The sequence below is a fragment of the Coenobita brevimanus genome, chromosome 86, assembly GCF_032717465.1.
Source record: "Coenobita brevimanus isolate Jiangsu-jjx chromosome 86, ASM3271746v2, whole genome shotgun sequence".
Taxonomy (NCBI): Eukaryota; Metazoa; Arthropoda; class Malacostraca; order Decapoda; family Coenobitidae; genus Coenobita; species Coenobita brevimanus.
The window spans coordinates 22,326,078-22,345,643 of NC_137039.1; the positions used below are offsets into that span (position 1 = coordinate 22,326,078).

At 43.4% G+C, this 19,566-nt stretch overlaps 1 protein-coding gene across 1 annotated transcript in view; it reads left to right on the top strand.

Moving 5' to 3' along the window:
* Positions 1-19,566, top strand: part of Ube4A (Ubiquitination factor E4A) — a 200,247-nt gene that overhangs the window by 114,960 nt on the left and 65,721 nt on the right. The window lies entirely within an intron of this gene.

Sequence of the window (19,566 nt, forward strand, 5' to 3'; positions counted from 1 at the left end):
AGGGTAAATGCAGATAAAACAAAAGTGATGATATCTAGGGTTGATGGCGGTACTGTCAAAGACGAGGGAGAGTGGCCATGTGCAGTTTGCCACAAGGGCGTGGGAAGTAATTCCATCTTGTGCGGTGTGTGTGATAAATGGGTGCATAAGAGATGTAGTGGTATCAGAGGTAGACTGCGAGATAATGCTGATTTAATGTGTACGGCGTGCCGGGGTGAGCAGGTGGAGATCGTCAGACGTGAAAGAATTGAACTTGCTGGTGAATCTCTTGAGTGTGTGGAAGAGTTTTGTTATTTAGGAGACATGTTGTGTGCTGGAGGTGGGGCTGGAGCTAGCTCTGTGGCTAGGGTGAGAAGTGGTTGGAAGAAGTTCAGGGAGCTCTTGCCTCTCCTGACATTGAGGGGGCTCTCCCTACATGCTAAGGGGTCTTTGTATGCAGCGTGTGTTAGGAGTGTAATGCTGTATGGCAGTGAGACCTGGGCAGTGAAGGAGGAAGACATTCGCCGGCTCAGACGTACAGAAATGACAATGATTAGGTGGATGTGCAGTGCGTCCCTGCGTCCAAGGCCTGGAGGGGCTGGGTTTACAATGGAAGAGTTGAGAGGTAGGATGGGACTGGAGTGTATTGGTGTTGTGATGAGGAGAGGTAGATTGAGGTGGTTTGGACATGTGGAGAGGATGGGGGATGATAGTTGGGTGAGGAAGGTGAGAAGTGTTAATATTGGGGGTGGGGTTATGAGGTGTAGACCGAGAAAGACATGGGACGAGGTCATTAAGTGTGACCTTAGGGTTAAGGGACTGAACAGGGAGGCTGCAATGGATCGTGCAGCATGGAGAGCCGCCATTAGGTGACCAAGGCCGACACATGCAAGCATGTTGGAGCCTTTAAAAACGAAAACGAAAACGAAAACGAGAGGGGAGAAGGAGAAGGTTGGAGGGAGAGGAGTTGCAGAGATGATTTGAAATGAGGGAAAGTACAATAAGACCTCCTTAAGTCTGACTAATTGGGACTTAAGCCTGTCCAACTTATCTGAACAACTGACTTTCTGTAATCACCCCATCCATCGGAAATTTGAATATTTTTACAGTGAAAGAATTTGCCTGGAAAAAAAATCACTTAAACCCCTCCTAGTTTGCTCTTTCAGGAAGATTTATATAACTCATGGAATGGTTGCATACTGTCTATCTGTCTGCCTATTGCCAGCTGCATTAATCCCATAAGGGGTGGCCACAAACAAATTGCCTCCATGTCACTTAGTCCCCTGCCATTTCTCTGCCCTGCTCCCAGCTCACTCCCCCCTCTCTCATATACCTCCCCACTCTGTCCCTCCATCTCATCCTTGGCCTTCCTCTTCCTCTACCCCCTCCACTTCACTCGCATACACTCTCCTTGTTAGTCTCACGCTCTCCATCCTCTCCACATGGCCAAACCACCTCATTGTATTTCCCTAATGCTTTTTGTCACATCCACATCCACATCACAGTGCTCCATCACCTCCTCATGTGTCAGTCTGTCTGTCTATGTAACTCCACATGCTCCTCTGAAATAACTCATTTCCACTGCCCTCACCCATGACTTGTGTCCCTCCAACAGGGTCGAAGCTTCACCTCCATACTTTAGAGTTGGTATCATAACTGTGTCATGCTGTAGCTTTTTTACTTCCTTGCTCATTTCCTTAATTCATATCACTGCTTTCAAAGAACAAGCAAACGGTCTTCCTTTTACCCTTTCAAGCACTTGACTCCAAACTTGCATCTTTACTCATCACACTGTCCAAGTACTTAAATGCACTCACATTATCCATTTCTTCATTACCTGACTTCACTGTACAACCAGTGACTTCATTTTTCTCAAAGACCATTACTTTACTCTTCCCTACATTCACCTGTAGATTCCGTTTTTTACACACATTTCTAAACTAATTCACCAAGTCTTGCAGTTCCCCTTCGTCTTCACTTAACAATACAGGGAGTTTCCCAGTGCTGCCCTCACTCATTAGTTATGCTCCAAAACCCACTGCCCAACCTTGTATATCTTTTATAACCCATCCATAAAAAGATTGAACAACCAGGGAGACATGAAACATAAATCCAACATTTAGATAGGAAAATTCACTCAGTTCACCATCCACATGCACTGGAGCCTTAGCCCTCTCATACAACACTCTTCACGACATTCAACAACTTACCATTTACACCGTATATTCTTAATATTTTCCACATTCCTTGTCTATCCACCCAGTCATATGCTTTCTCCAAATTTATGAAGGCCTCATACAACTTTTTTCCCCCCTCTGGAAACTCTTCCACCAAAGACCCAAGAATGAATATGCGATATACGTAACTTCCTGCCTTCACAAAACCTCCCTGCCCCTCACCAACCAATTCCTCGGCCATTTCTCCAACTCGATCAACAAGTATCCCACCATACACCTTTCCTGTTACACTAAGAAAACAAATGCCCCCATGATTGCCACACACTTCTTTTTCCCCTCTTCTTTTGTACCGGGGAACAATTATACCTGACTTCCAATCCTCCAGGACTCCACCTTCCTCCCAGGCCAATCTGCAGAACTTCCTCATCCATTCCACAAATATATATGCAAATAGTGTATTGCATACTGTATATACCCCCTGGGGGTAGGGGGGGTTTCAAGAATACTCCTCCAGTATCCCTGCTTGTCGTACGTGGCGACTATAAGGGTTGGTGGTGGGTTAGTGCCCCACCCCGTAAAAAGAACTAACTAAAAAAGCGAATAAAGCGCCTCGGACCCGGACGGACCATACGTTGACGACTAAGGAACGGACAAAGGACATTCTTAGGGTGGGAACGTGGAATGTGAGAGGAGTGAATGATGAAGTGAAAGAGAGAGAGATTGTTCAGGTGCTTGAGGATGCAAAAGTGGATATATGTGGATTGACTGAAACTAAATGGAAAGGTGAAAGGGTGAGAGAATGGGAATATGGTTTAGGTATATGTGCGGAAGTCAATGAAAATGAGAGGGCAAGAGAGGGAGTATGTCTGATGATAAGCAAGAAGTGGAAGGAGAATATAAGAGAGTATGGAACAGTGGGTGCAAGGATTGTATGGGTGAGGATGAAAGTAGGTATACAAGCGTGGGCGATTGTATGTGTGTATGCCCCGACAGAGGATCAAGTGGCAAGAGTGAAAGATGAGTTTTGGGCGAGTGTAGAAGCGTGTATGGACAAGTTTGAGAGGAGCGAGAGAGTGCTGTTGATTGGAGACATGAATGGCAAAGTTGGGAATGTACGAGTGGATGGAGTGGTTGGTCAGTGGGGTGTACCAGCTGACATAGATGGGAATGGTAGTGCTTTGGTGGACATCTGTGCTGGAAAGGGGTTGGCAATAGCCAACACCTACTTTCGGCATAAGATGATCCACCGGTACACATGGAGAGTAATGAGGAGGATGGATGGTGAACTTGTTGAACGAAAGGCAATCATAGACTACGTGTGTGTGGATGAGCGAATGAGAAGACAAGTGTTTGATGCAAGAGTGTGGAGAGGGTGGGGGAATGGAGTCTCGGACCATCACTTCGTGATGGCCAAGGTAGGGCTGCAAAGAAAGTGGTTGAGGAGACGAAGGGGAAGACAGGAGGAAGCAACTCCTGTGAGAAGAGTGGAGAAATTGCAAGATAGTGAGAAAATGACAGAGTATAAGAGCATAGTGGAAGAAAGATTGGGAAGGTATGAGCTAGAGCAGATGGAAGGGGTGGAAGACGTATGTAAGATATTCACGGAAGAGATAGGCGCAGCGTGTGAGGTGGTTTGTGGAGTGAGGAGGAGATGCAAGGGTGTGCAAGGGACAACATGGTGGAATGATGAGGTGAAACGAGCTGTGGAACAAAAGAAGAAGGCATATAGTGAATGGTTAGCGAGTAGAGGTAGGGGAGAAGATGAGAGAGAGAAGAGAGAGGTATATGTGAGCAGGAGAAGGGAGGTTAAGAGACTGGTGAAGGAGAGTAAAAAGAAAGTGGATGAAGAGTTTGGGAGGAATCTGAGTGTGAAATGGAGGGAGAGTAAGAAATTGTTTTGGAAGGAGGTAAAGAAAGTAAGGCAGTGTGAAAGGGGAAATAGCTGGGGAGCGAAAGATAGGAATAATAGATTGTTGGTGGACAAGGGAGAGAAACTGAGGAGATGGAAGGAGCACTTTGAGGATTTGTTGAATGTAGAGAGTGAGAGCAGTGCGAGTATAAGTGGTTGGGGAATGGCTGGGAGGAGAAGAGATGAGAGGAGGGAGGAAGAGATCAGTAGTGCGGAAGTAGTGGAAGCGATGAAGAAGATTAAGTTGGGAAAGGCCCCAGGAATTGATGGAGTGTGTGGTGAAATGCTTAGGTATGGGGGTGAGATTGTTGTGGAGTGGATATGGAAGTTGTGTAGATTGGCTTGGGAAGAGGGAAGGGTTCCAGAGGACTGGAAATCAGGTGTAATTGTTCCTTTATACAAAGGAAAAGGGGAGAGAGAAGTATGTGGTAACCATAGGGGTATTTGCCTACTTAGTGTGACTGGTAAAATATATGGTAGAATACTCATTGATAGGGTTAGGCATATGACAGAGGAGCTAGTTGGAGAAGAACAAGGGGGATTTAGGAAGGGAAAAGGGGATGTAGATCAGATATTTGTTCCAAGATGTTTAGTGGAGAAGTATCTAGAGAAGGGAAGGAAAGTGTATGCTGCCTTCATGGACTTGGAGAAAGCTTATGACAGAATTGATAGGCAAGGTATGTGGAAGGTATTAAGAATATATGGAGTGGAGAGGAAATTGTTGAGTGCTGTGAAGAGTATGTACGAGGGAGCTAGGGCTGCGGTGCGAGTGGATGGTGAGCTGAGTGAGTTCTTTGATCTCAATGTGGGATTGAAACAGGGTTGTGTGATGTCTCCATGGCTGTTTAATATATACATGGATGGGGTTGTAAAGGAGGTGCAGGGTAGGGCAGTGGATGTGGGGGTGGCTCTAATGAGTGAGGGTGAGATCTGGAAGCTTCCGGTGTTGCTGTTTGCTGATGATGCAGTACTATTGAGTGAAGATGAATGGGAGTTGCAAGGTTTGGTGAATGAATTTGGGACAATGTGTGGGAGGAGGAATCTGAAAGTTAATGTAAACAAAAGTAAAGTTATGGTGTTTGAGAGGAATGAAGTCACAGAGTGTGCAGTGAGGTTGGTTGGTGAGGATATGGAGAATGTGAGTGCATTCAAGTACTTGGGTAGTGTGATGAGTACGGATGGAACTTTGGGGGATGAAGTGCATGAAAGGGTACAGCAGGGAAGGAAGGTTGTTGGTACACTGAAAGCAGTGTTGAGAAATAGGGAGGTGAGTATGGAAGTTAAGAAGTCACTGCATGATAGTATTGTGATCCCTACCCTGACATATGGAAGCGAGGCATGGACCTTGCAAGAGGGGAACAAGTCAAGAGTGAGAGCAGTGGAAATGAGTTACTTGAGAGGAGCATGTGGAGTGACTTGGAGGGACAGGGTGACGAATGGAGAAGTGAAGGAACGCTGTGGGGTGGATGTGGATGTGGTTGAGAAGATTAGGAGAAAAACACTGAGGTGGTTTGGACATGTGAAGAGAATGGAGAATGAAAGACTGACTAAGAGGGTGTATGTAGGTGAGGTGGAGGGAGGGAGAGGGAGAGGTAGACCGAGGATGAGGTGGAGGGATGGAGTTGAGAGGTATATGAGGGAGGGGGGGGGTGAGTTGGGGGGAGGGTAATCAAATGGTGGGTGACAGAGCGACTTGGAGGCGTTTTGTCTGCGGCCACCCTTTGTGGGATTAGGCCGTCGGGCTATAGATAGATAGATATACAAATAACATGCAAGCCAGTATTGTAAGATCGTGCAAGCAGAGTGAGGGAAGAGTTCTGGACAAATGTGGAAGTGTGCATGGAAAAGTTTGGAAGGAATGAGAGAGTGTTTTTGATCGGTGATATGAATGGAAAAGTAGGGAATGTGAAGGTGGATGGAATAGTTGGTGAGTGCGGTGTGCCTGCTGAGATAGATGAGAATGGCAGTGCGTTAGTGGACATGTGTGCCGAGAGGGGGTTGGTGATAGCCAATACCCTCTTCAGGCACAAAATGATCCATAGGTATACATGGCGAGAGATGAGAAGGGTGGGTGGTGCACTGAACGAAAGGAAGGCAATGATTGATTATGTGTGTGTGGATGAAAGGATGTGAAGATGTGCAATGGATGTAAGAGCTTATAGAGGTTGGGGGAGTGGACTTTCTGACCAGTACTTAGTGATGGCCAGAATCAAGATCCAAGTAAGATGGAGAAATAGAGGAAGGGAAGGACAGGAAGAGGGAGTAGTTGCAAGGAGAGTGGAAAGGTTACAAGAGGATGAGAAAAATGCAGAATATAAGAGAGAAGTGGAGGAATGATTGGGTAAATATGAATTGAAGCAGATGGGGGACGTGGAAGGTGGGTGCAGGATATTCACAGAAGAAATATATGCGGCATGTGATGTGGTGTGTAGGGTGAAGAGAAGATGGAGGGGGATGCAAGGAACAGCATGGTGGAATGAAGAGGTGAGACGAGCTGTGGCACAAAAGAAGAAAGCATACAATGAATGGATGAGAAATAAGGGTGTGGAAGAAGTTGAGAGGCAGAAGAGAGAATTATATGGAGAAAGGAAGAGAGAGGTGAAAAGATTAGTAAGAGAGAGTAAGAAGAGAGTGGACGAGGAATTTGGAAGGAATTTGAGTGTAAAGTGTAGGGACTGTAAGAAAATGTTCTGGAAAGAGGTGAAGAGAGTAAGACAGGGTGGAAGTGAAGTTAGTAGGGGAGTGAAAGGTAGAAATGGTAGATAACTAGTGGAGAAGGGAGAAAAAGTGAGCAGATGGAGAGAACACTTTAAGGAACTGTTGAACATAGAGGATGGAAGTAATGTGAGTATAAGTGGCTGGGGAATGGCTGGGAGAAGGAGGGAGGTGAGAAGACAGGAAGAAATCAGCAGGATAGAAGTTGTGGAAGCAATGAAGAGAATCAAATTGGGGAAAGCCCCAGGAATTGATGGAGTGTGTGGTGAAATGTTGAAGCATGGGGGAGAGATAATAGTAGAATGGATGTGGAAGATGTGCAGATTGACCTGGGAGGAAGGTAGAGTCCCGGAGGATTGGAAGTCAGGTATAATTATTCCCTTGTACAAAGGAAAAGGGGAAAAAGAAGTGTGTGGTAATCATAGGGGCATTTGTCTTCTAAGTGTAATAGGAAAAATGTATGGTATGTTTTTTTTTGACAGAGTTAGGGAAAGAACAGAGGAATTAGTTGAAGAACAGAGAGGCTTTAGGAAGGGAAGAGGTTGTGTAGATCAGATATTCATTCTTAGATCTTTAATGGACAAGTTTCTAGAGAAGGGAAAGAAGTTGTATGGGGCTTTCATGGATTTGGAAAAAGCATATGACAGGGTGGATAGACAAGGATTGTGGAAAGTATTAAGAATTTATGGAGTAGATGGGAAGTTGCTGAATGCTGTGAAGAGTATGTATGATGGTGCTAAGGCTGCAGTGTGTGTGGATGGTGAACTGAGTGAATTTTTCTCTTTGAAAGTTGGGTTGAAACAGGGATGTGTCATGTCTCCATGGTTGTTCAAACTGTACATGGATGGGGTAATAAAAGAGGTACAGTCGCCAAACTTTCCACCTGGGCCACCTAGCCGCGAGAGGTTGGTATCGGGTGCTGGCAACAGTGTATCTGTTCGTGTGCTCGATGAAAGTTCGAATCATCAACTCTCTTCGTCCATAGTGAACCTCTGTCAGAGTCAGAGTTCACCCCATAGATGGCTGGGTACAGAGTTGGATGGGGAGAAAAATGTCTCAGGAGTAAGGCGGCTCTCCCATTGGCTCAGCCAGTTGCATGAAACTGGTCGCACTGAAAAATGTTGTGTGCAACAAGTCGCACTGACCAAGGCCAAATAGATATGACTATTTTAATTGTACAAAAAGGTAATATGTATATTATGATATAAATATATACTATTATATATATTACAGTAATATATATTATACTATAGGAGGAGTAGACTGTAGCACCAGTCGAGCAGGGCAGTACTCCCGAGGTGGATGGAAAGCTGATGACAGGGAGTGCTGGAGCTCCCGTTTCATCAGCCCTCAGGACTAGTTCCTGACCATCCCCCTTTGCTGAACTTTTTCAGTGTCTCAGTTACACAGAGAGTAGGCCAGCATGCTCTCCAGTACAAATTTCTCTAACTATCTTCACCAAACTACATGCACAGTACACACTACACTTCCTATTCAAAATTTACCAAAAATGGCGTCGTTTTATCAAGCCTCGGAGTCCCCAGAGGGGGGGGACCATAAATGCCCCCACCATCTGCCCCTCTCCCGATGACGACTCAAGGTGCCTGGAACCACTGTCTGACTCTCTTCTTCTTCATTTCTGCAACATTCGCGGCCTTTCATCTAACTTTCGCTCTGTTGAGCACCACCTCTCCTCCTCTAAACCTTACCTTCTTTTTCTAACGGAGACTCAGCTGTCTGAGGCAACTGACAGCAAACCCTTTTCTGTATCCTCCTACTTTCTCTATACTCATTTCAAAGCCAAAGGTGGCTGTTGTGTATATATACGCAACGACTTATCTTGCTCTCGTGTTCCTGAACTTGATTCTTCTGAATTCTCCACACTCTGGCTTCGGCTTTCCTGTCATTCTCTGACTAAATATATCTGTGCTGTTTACTTATCCCCTAATTCTACTGACTATCAAAAATTCTTCGACTATCTTACTTCTACGATGGAACACATTCTATCCATTTCTCCTTTCTCTGAAATCTCCATTCTTGGAGATTTCAATGTTCACCACCACCTTTGGCTCTCCTCTCCTTTCACGGATCCACCTGGTGAACAAGCCTACATCTTTTCTATCCTTAATGACCTAGAGCAGCTTGTACAGCACCCTACCCGTATCCCTGACCGCCTTGGAGAGAGCTCCAACATACTTGACCTCTTCCTCACAACTAATCCTTCTGCTTACTCTGTTAATCTTTTCTCTCCGTTGGGCTCCTCCGATCACAACCTTATTACCTTAACCTGTCCTATCACTCCGGTACGGCCTGTGGACCCTCCAGGGAAACGTCGTCTGTGGCATTTTGGAGCCGCAGACTGGGAGGCCCTCAGGCAGTACTTCTTTGATTTTCCCTGGAATGATTATTGCTTCCATGGCCGTGAGCCATCTGAGTGTGCCTTGCGCATTACGGAGGTTATTCTCTCGGGCATGGAAGCATACATTCCTTTCTCATATCCTTTGACTAACGCAAGAAAGCCTTGGTTTAATCACGCTTGTTCTAATGCTGTCCGCAACAAGGAGAGGGCCTACAAAAGGTACCGGAGCCAACCCACCCCTGAATCACATCATCTTTACGTTTCTGCCCGGAATCATGCTAAGTCTGTTCTTCGCTCTACTAAAAATAATTTCATCCATACTAAATGTTCTCAACTCTCCAACTCGAATTCTTCCCGCTCCTTCTGGCATCTTGCCAAAAATCTTTCTAACAACTTTACCTCATCATCCTTCCCTCCTCTTTTCTACTCTGATGGTTCTGTAGCTATTTCTTCTTCTGATAAAGCAGATCTCTTCGCACAGACTTTCTCCTCCAATTCTACCTTAGACGATTCCGGTGCTGTTCCTCCATCACTTCCCCCTTCTGACTTCCTCATGGCTGACATTAAAATTTCTTCAGTTGATGTATTTTCTGCCATCACTGGCCTCAGTACTAACAAGGCATATGGGCCTGATGGGGTCCCTCCTGTTGTTCTCAAGAACTGTGCTTCTGTGCTTACACCCTGCCTAGGCAAACTCTTTCGTCTTTGTCTGTCAACTTGTACCTTTCCTTCTTGCTGGAAGTTTGCTCTCATTCAGCCAGTCCCAAAGAAGGGTGACCACTCCCAACCCTCCAACTATCGTCCAATTGCTTTAACGTCCTGTATTTCAAAAGTTTTCGAGTCAATTCTTAATAGAAAAATTTTAAGGCATCTTTCCTATCACAACCTTCTTTCCGATCGTCAGTATGGGTTCCGTCAGGGGCGCTCCACTGGCGATCTTCTCCTACCTTTCAGACTCCTGGTCATCCTCCTTTCGGGACTTTGGCGAAAGCTTTGCCATTGCACTTGACATCTCAAAGGCTTTCGATCGAGTCTGGCATAAATCTTTAATTTCCAAACTGCCCTCCTACGGTTTCTATCCTTCTATCTGTGCCTTCATCGCTAGCTTCCTTTCTGATCGTTCTATAGCCGCTGTTGTAGACAGCCATCGTTCTTCTCCTAGATCTATCAACAGTGGTGTTCCTCAGGGCTCTGTCCTATCACCAACTCTCTTCCTTTTATTCATCAATGATCTTCTAAGCTGTACATCTAACCCTATCCACTCATACGCTGATGACTCCACCCTTCACCTTTCCATTCGGTTCCCGCAACGCCCATCTCAACAGTTACTTCAACAAACAAGGGATGAGGCTATGGCACACCTAATGTCTGACTTGGCTCGTATCTCTGACTGGGGTAAAAATAATATGGTTGTCTTTAATGCATCTAAGACTCATTTCTTACACCTATCAACCCGACAAAATCTTCCACAGGTATACCCACTAATGTTTAATAATATTCAGCTTAATCCTGCATCATCCTTGAACATGCTTGGGGTTTCATTTACTCGGGACTTATCTTGGAAAGATCATATTACATCTCTTGTAAAATCTGCTTCCAAGAGATTGGGTGTGCTAAGCCGACTCCGTTCTTTCTTTACCCCTGCGCAATTGTTGACTCTATACAGGGGTTTTATCCGCCCCTGTGTGGAGTACAACTCTCATGTGTGGGGAGGCTCCCCACATACAGCTCTTCTCAATAGGGTGAAGTCAAAGGCTTTTCGTCTCATTAACTCTCCTCCTCTTACTGACTCCCTTCAACCTCTGTCTCTTCGCTGCACTGTTGCATCTTTATCTCTTTTCTATCGCTACTTTAATGGTCACTGCTCCTCTGAACTGTCTGCTTGCATTCCTCCACCTCTATGACGGGTGCGTAGCACCCGTCTGGCAGCAAACTCTCATCCTTTTTCTGTCCAACTCTCTAATGCAAGAGTTAACCGTTACTCCCAGTCTTTCATTTATGCAACAGGTCAGCTCTGGAACTGTCTCCCTCTGTCTGTATTTCCTGTTGCCTATGATCTCCAGTCTTTCAAATGCAGTGTGTCCAGGCATCTCAAAATGATCGGATCTTGAATTTGGCTCTCTATTGTATTTTGTTTTTCTCTTGGAGGGAACTGTTACTGCGGGCTCATGGCCTTTGGTTCCTTCTTCCTCGCATTAAAAAAAAAAAAAAAAAAAAAAAAAAAATCTTATCACCTGTGGCACGCAACAATTCCATGCGAACGGTTTCCTGCAACTGGTCAAGCCGGTGGGAGAGCTGCTTAAGGGGGGAGCTTGACATAGTGAAGACCAGGGTAGGCCCCGGACAGGGGGGGGGGTACGTTATTTATACCGCAAGCGATGATAAATGCAGAATTAGTTTTTCAGATCCATTAGCACTCTACTAAATATTTGCATTCTTAATGAAACATTTTAATTTCTGTGTTGTTTTTACATTGTTACTATAAATGTTAATGCACTATATAGCTACTGGAATCGCTCCAAGCCTTTCTCTCTCTCATCTTCTTATATCAGTAATTCCATATCATAGGGTTATCACTTGATACCATTATCAGTATAGGTTGAAGAGGAATGCATTTACCTAACATCTACGTCCAGTTGCAAGTAAAATTACCAGCCATATTCACATCATGAATGACACTGACAAGTAAACATTAGAATGATGTTCAGACCCTTTTAATAGTTACTTATTTCCTCATTAGTAGTATTTTAAGTAGTTTTTATGTGTTCTGTGATGCAACACGAAGAGGTAAGAAGTTAAAATACTGTCACCTCAACAAGCAGAGTTTATGCATACTGTTGTCGAATGTGGCTATTATATCAGCTATGGTAATGACTTACCGTATCATATTTCACATGACTATGATCATTACAGCACACCTTTATAGTCCATTCATCTAACAAATGATTGAATTACACATTACAAGGATAATTGATTGTGAGCAGTGCCACTTACGTGTGAGGTCACACATTTGCCTCCGACATCTACAGTTCCTATCTCTCCTACTTAGTTTAAATTAATATCCACCCAATGAGTAATCCTGTAACGGTTAATGACCTAACTTATGTAATTATGTCTCGGATCAAGAATGGTATTTCAATAGGTTTAATTGAGACCGGCACAGGACTGGCGAAATGCAAAACGAACCGTCAGACACTGGTATCTATTTTTCTACCATAAGGGCCGGTCACACGACGGTTCTTCCCCCAGTATTCAGTCGACAATTTTTAGCCATGGGTTTATCATGTAATAATGAAAAAAAAAAAAAGTTTATCAATATGTAATATATGTAAAGATGCGGTCTTTTAGATGATTTTATTGTTTTCAATACTCTCATTATCCAATACTTTCAAGAAGTTTCTTTGAAATTCTGTCGGCTAAAAATTGTCGACTGAATAATGGGATGAACTCTGACTGAGGTTCACGATGGAAGACGAGAGTTGATGATCCGAACTTTCGTCGAGCATGTACACACAAACAGATACACTGTTACCAGCACCCGTTACCCACCTCTCGCGGCTAGGTGGCCCAGGTGGAAAGTTTGGCGACTGTACAAGGTAGGGTAGTGGATGCTGGAGTGGCCCTGGTGAGAGAGGATAGTGTTTGGAAACTCCCTATACTGTTGTTTACAGATGATACTGTGTTATTGAGTGATGACAAAGGGGAGCTGCATGGCTTGGTGGATGAATTTGGGAGTGTGTGTAAGAAACGGAATCTAAAGGTGAATGTAGGGAAAAGTAAAGTGATGGTCTTTGAGAGAGGTGAAGTCTGTGAATGTACAGTGAGGTTGGATGGTGAGGAAATGGAAAATGTGAGTATGTTTAAGTACTTGGGTAGTGTGATGAGTAAGGATGGAAGATTGGAGGGTGAAGTACTTGATAGGGTACAACAAGGAAGAAAGGTTGCTGGTTCCATGAAAGCAGTGATAAGAAACAGGGAAGTGAGCATGGAAGTGAAAAAGTTACTACATAACAATATTGTGATACCAACTCTAACGTATGGAAGTGAAGCTTGGACGTTGTTGGAAGGACAAGTCAAGAGTGAGAGCAGTGGAAATGAGTTATTTAAGAGGAGCCTGTGGAGTCACATGGAGAGAGGCTGACAAATGAGGCAATAAAGGAGCAATGTGGTGTGGATGTGGATGTGGATGTGATAGGAAGTGTTAGGAGGAACACACTGTGGTGGTTTGGCCATGTGGAGAGGATGGAGGGTGAGAGACTGATGAGGAGAGTGTATGTGAGTGAGTGGAGGGGGGGAGAGGGAGGGGGAGGCCGAGGATGAGATGGAGGGATAGGGTGGAGAGGTATATGGGAGAGGGGGGTGTGAGTTGGGGGCAGGGCAGTGAAATGGCAGGGGACAGGGCGACGTGGAGGCGATTTGTTTGGCCACCCCGTATGGGATTGAGACGTCTGGCAATAGATTCGTAGATAGACAGTATTGCTTCTAACTTCAGAGAGTTTCTGACTTAAAGAAAACCAAGTTTAGGGTCGTACTGTATTCATAAAAAAAAAAAAAATTGAAGAAATAATAAAGAAAAGAGGAATGGAGATAGGAAGTACAAAAGTAAACAAAGAAAGTGTGTATGTGTGTGCATGCGTTCATGTTCTTGTACGAGGTCTGTCCAAAAAGAAACCAAAGTTTTTAAATAGTGCACCAATTAGGTGACATTGTGTGATCGCGATGGGAGCGCTGTGTAGTGGAGAATTTCAGCCTGAATAACCAAAATAGAAAACAAGAAGGGAGAAAGGAATTACGAAAGTAAACAAAGATAAGTGTGTGTGTGTGTGTGTGTGTGTGTGTGTGCGTGTAGTCTTACCTTACCAAATTGTATCTTTACAGGAATGAGTCAAGCTCGTACTGTCTCATGTAGTAAACCATTTTTATCAAACATATTGTTTTCATTTTTGAAGGGTCCATCATGCTTGCATGCATCAGCCTTGGTCACCTAATGGTGGCTCTTCATGCCGCTCGATCTCTGGCAGCTTCCCATATTTAGTCCCACCTCCAGCACATAATATGTCTCCCAAATAACAAAATTCTTCCACACACTCGAGAGAGTTGCCAGCAAGATCAATTCTTTTCATGGGTGGCAGTATCCACATGCTCCTCCCAACACACCGCACACATGAAATCAGCATTATCTTGCAGTCTGCCTCTAAAACCGCTGCATCTCATATACATCCTCATATCACAAACACTGCACAAGATGGAGTTACTTCCCACACCCTTGTGACAAATCGCACATGGCCTTTCTTCCTCTTCTTTGACAGTACCACCCCCAGCCCTAGATACCATCACTTTTGTTTTATCTACACGTATCTTAAGCCCTTATGCCCCATACTATCTCTCCACTTCCTGAATCTTTCCTCCACCTCCCTTTCATTCTCTGCAACCAATATAAATCATCAGCACACAACATCTCCCACGGGAATCCATTTCTGAAGCCACATGAGAGGGCTTCAAGTACCATGATAAACAACAAGGGGCTCAAGAGTAACCCCTGATGCACACAAACATTAATGAAGAACTTATCGTTCAAATCTCCATTCACCCTTACCTGTGTGTGACCACCCTCATACATGGCCATATTGACCCTAACCAGCCACTCCTCGATCCCAAGCTTTCTCATTGCCCACCTCACCATGTCTCTAGGGACTGTCAAAAGCCTCCTTTAATTTGTGAATGGTTTTGCCACACACTATTACATTCGGTAATGCATTCCACTGATCAATTGCCCTATTTGGAAAACTGAATTTCCTTACGTCTTTCTCACCTCTCTTTTTATGCATTGTTTTTACAGTGTCCTCTTGCTGATGCCTCCCCATAGGTTATATGACCATTGATGTCTATTTTCTCTTTCCCTGAGATGCATTTATATAGCATAATTATGTCTCCTCTTTTCCATCTCTCTTGTAATGTTGGTAAGTTCAGTTTTTCTGATCTTTCTTCATAGCTTAGATCCTTAAGCTTTGTACCCATCTTGTAGCAGCCTTTTGTACCTTTTAAGTCTTATCTATGTGTTTTTTGAGATGAGGATTCCAGATCACTGATGCAGATTTCAGGGTTGGTCTGATGAATTATGTTATTATCTTTCTCAGCATGTCTTCAGTGTATGCATGCCTCATACCTTCTCATTTTTGTGGTCAGCTGGTGACAGTCTGTTATTGATAATCACTCCTGGGTCCTTCTCTTTTTCTGTGTGTAGAGTTGAACTTTCTAGCCTATAATCCCAATCTGATCATTTTCCATTTTTACCAAACTTAATTGGAGTCCCCATAAATTCCTGAAAGTTGCCAGTGTTTGCCAGATCACTAAATAGTGTGTGGTCACTACCTGCTCAGAGCTGGTGTACCTTCCACTAAAAAATTTCCAGTCGGGATTATTACTTTTGCATAAAGCATTATACCAGTATTATATTCATCTTTGAGATTTTACTGATGCTCTAAATGAGATTTACACTGAAAAGTTCTTAGTGTTTACTAAAAGCCATGAAAACTTATTGTGTGTGTTTGCATTCAGCATTTTTTTAGCAAGTGTTATGAATCTCAGCTTTTGGAAAAACTTATCATACAGTTTCCAAAGATCATAGTTTTTTATTTGGCAAAACCTGACATGGTTCTATCCATTATACATGGCACTATATTTTCCGGAATCATCGACTGATTTCAAAAGGTGCGGGCGTCAGGTGTGGTGTATAAACGTCATCAGTGCCTCCCTGGGCCCTTGGCGGCGGGCACACAAACTACGTGGCGCTACTCATGAAAATGCCCCTCCATATGAGCTGAATGGGTTCATATGATCATCGATTGTTTAACCCCTGCACGCTGGGGGTTTTCTGATGTTTCACGCTCCTCCCTACAGGGGATTTCTGTGTTTTGGAAAAAATACCCTTGCTTCAAACCCTAATAATCAGCCAAACAATAACAGCCAGAGAAAAAATTAAAGATACATAAGACTCACCAAATCTTCGTCTTTCAATTGAAAGTATCCTCACGTCATCAGGTGGTCCCGTCGATGAGTAAGGATAAGTTAAAGTTCAAAGGGTGGCAGGAAGACACTTGCGGCTATACACATCAACTGGTGTTGCTCCCTGACCAAAATCGTGAGGGCTATACACGTCAACCGGCGCGTAGGGGTTAAGTACTTTATTTCCCTCATTTGTTATGTAAGATACAATCTTGTTATACCCATTTACCATTTTTTCTTACAGATGTATATCCAGCACCTAAAATCATGACAGTGATCAATACTCAGGCAACATATTAATGATCGCATATAGACTGTCCCTAAACTGAGATAGACGCAAATGACAACCTTCCATGTCTATTGTGTTTTGATAAATAAGCCATTTCTTCTCCAGTGTCATATGTAGGTAAATCAATAAATATCCATCCATCCATCCATCATCCAATCCTGTGTTGCCCGATGAGGAGCGTAGGAGCCCGGGTCTAGGCAAGTTTGTCCTGACATTTAAGATGAGAGTGACCAGGCTCACTCATCCCTGAGTGGACTACTTGAGCAATAAACCCCAACCATCCCTTGGATATAACCTTCACTAGCTCAGTCCGACTGGAGTGCCGTAAGTACCCACAAAACCACAGACGCCATAATTTGGTAAAATGGTTACCACCCAGCATAGTAAATGGTTTGGCTTGTCACCCAGTGTATGGGTGACTCTACACTGAGTGACAAGCCAAATGGTTTCCAGTACACCAGGAAACCATTTACTATGCTGGGTGGTAACCTTATAACCAAATTTGTGGATAATTATGGCACTCCAATGGGATTGAGCCAGTGAAGGCTTATATCAAGGGGTGATTGGGGTTTATTGTTCATGTAATGCCACACAGGGATTAGCGAGGCTGGTCACTTTCATCTTTAATGTCAGGACCAACCTGTCTAGCCCTGGGCTCCTGCGCTTCTCATGGGGCAACGTAGGATCGGATGATGGATGGATGGATGATAATAATAATAATAATAATGTCATGTAAAAATAATAATCTAGTATTTTGTTTCCCAAAATGTAAGCTTTTCCAGAGGAACCCACCAACACTCAAAGCACATTTATATTGCAACTGTGACAAGAATTTTAACATTATTTATATGCGATGCAAATTTCTTCTGCGGATGTGACAAAAACTAAACCATATACAGGCAAACCCCGATTTACCATACCCCTAGATGTGATACCCCGGAACAGTGATGGGGGTAGAAATACCCTACCCCGCCTGCCTGGTTTTGTGATGGGTTTTGATTTTTTATACCGATTTTGATGATATTTTAGACTTAAATTTTGTGTTTAGGTTGATTTATAAACAGTTTTTAGACTTAGATTAATGTCTTTTAGTCATAGGTGGATTGAACACTGTCATAATTTTGTGGTATGGATTCTCACCCATTAGATGAGGTACAAAACAGTGTGGACAACGAGGCAACTCAACAAAGAATATTTTGTGTTTGACCATTGAACTGTCATCTGACCTGTCATGGAATACATAACAATAATTTTAAATAAATGTTAACCCTTTTGTTCATGGTAAATTTCAATAAGTTTCACATTCCATGACACGAAGGCTTTCTCCCCTCCCCCCTGCCCTCTGCGCGGTCCCAAAAAGTGTATTCTCAGCTTATTTTCACCACCCAAACATATTTATTTTGCCACAGAATGTACATACTCTTATTCTTTGATGTTTGTTCTACACAATAAGCAAAAAAAAAACATAAAAAACACACACTATACATTCATTAGGGAGGTGTGAATAATCAGTCGGGAACATTCATCCCACTTCCCAACATCATAGCCTGAATGTTAACTAATGTATCTTTACATGTTATACCATCATTTGAAAGTGAATTTTATTAACTTTCAAATGGGGCAGTTGGCATTTTGATATGAGGTATGGTTTTCAAATAATAAGTGAAAAAGGAAAAACTTTTTCCAACAGACAACAGTTTTTATTTGGAGAGCTCTAGCAAAAAACTTTTCTCGGCAGTGTTATGTTTTTATTTCACCATCTTATGCAGAATTTCATGGGCTTCCTTTTGATATAATCAAACTTCTACGCCTCATAGTTTTTGAGAAAAATGCAAAAAACTATGGTGTACCCACACCCTGTCATGGCTGTAGGGCAGTTTCCTGCCTCCCCCGAAGCTGCTGCATGTGTTTCACTGTTTCCTTGCACACTAAGGTATTGCACACTATATTCACATGATTCACTGTCACTATTTTCGTAGCTGAATACTCACATTTGGTGCAGGGTAGAGGCAGTGTAGTTCTGGGGTCAGGGTTAGAACCAGTAGCTCAATCTTTGTTGGCCCAGTGGCTGATAACGGCCACGAGTGCTGCACAAATACCTAATTTCCTATTGCAAACACCAAATCTAATCACAATTGTGCCCAAAAACTATACATAAGCACTATTGGTATTGTGAAATGTTGCACACCCGGGATGGGGGGTAATAGAGGAGTTCTAAAGGGACAAGGGACCGCGCACTACATTCCTCACTGACAGCTCGTGTGGTACTGAAAAACCTGCATGCCCTATCGCGGGTATTGGGACCTACTTTTGCCAACTCATTACTTTTCATGTGAGCCAGGCAAGCTGTGACGCCTCCCAAAATGACGTAAATCAACCGAAAACTTTTTTGGGGCGAATTTTTTAATGGTTTTGTGAAGCTAAAGGTGCCATCATGCATTTATGAGGAAAGACCCTAATGACGACAAACGTGTCATCATGTACATGAAGCTTAATAATTATGAAACCTTAGAGAGTAAATATTTCATGCATTGATGAAAACTGTGACATTGATAAATCATGTGTTTGTATTTGGGCTATTCAAGGAAGAACGCTTTGAAAATAGAAAGGAATTTGTAAATAAATGTTGGAAAACAAACGAGAAGAAAATAAAGGAGCTCAGCAACCAGAACAGTAACTAAAATGACATAAGGAGGGGCCTTTGAATGGGCTATCCTGATCGCTTCATCGATTAATAAATCATGTGTTTACATTCGGGCTGTTCGAGGGAAAACGCTTTGAAAATACAAAGAAACTAAATAAATGTTGAAAAAAAAAGGGAGAAGAAAATAAAGGAGTTCAACAACCAGAATAGTAACTAAAACGACATGATGTGGGGTTGTTGAAAAGGTTATCCCAAAGGCATCATCAATCACATTCCCTGTCAAGAGAATTCCCCGTCAAAACATCAGCGATTCTCTGTCAGCAGTTTGCTCAGTGGACAATGCTATGTCATTCATTCATTATTATTCTGTACAACAGATGTTTATTTAACTGTCCCAGGACTGTCTGATGGTGGGATTGTAAACAGTGCTGCTGCTTCTCTACCGAGTTTGAATACGAGTGTGACCTAGACTGGGTACAAGCGAGATGG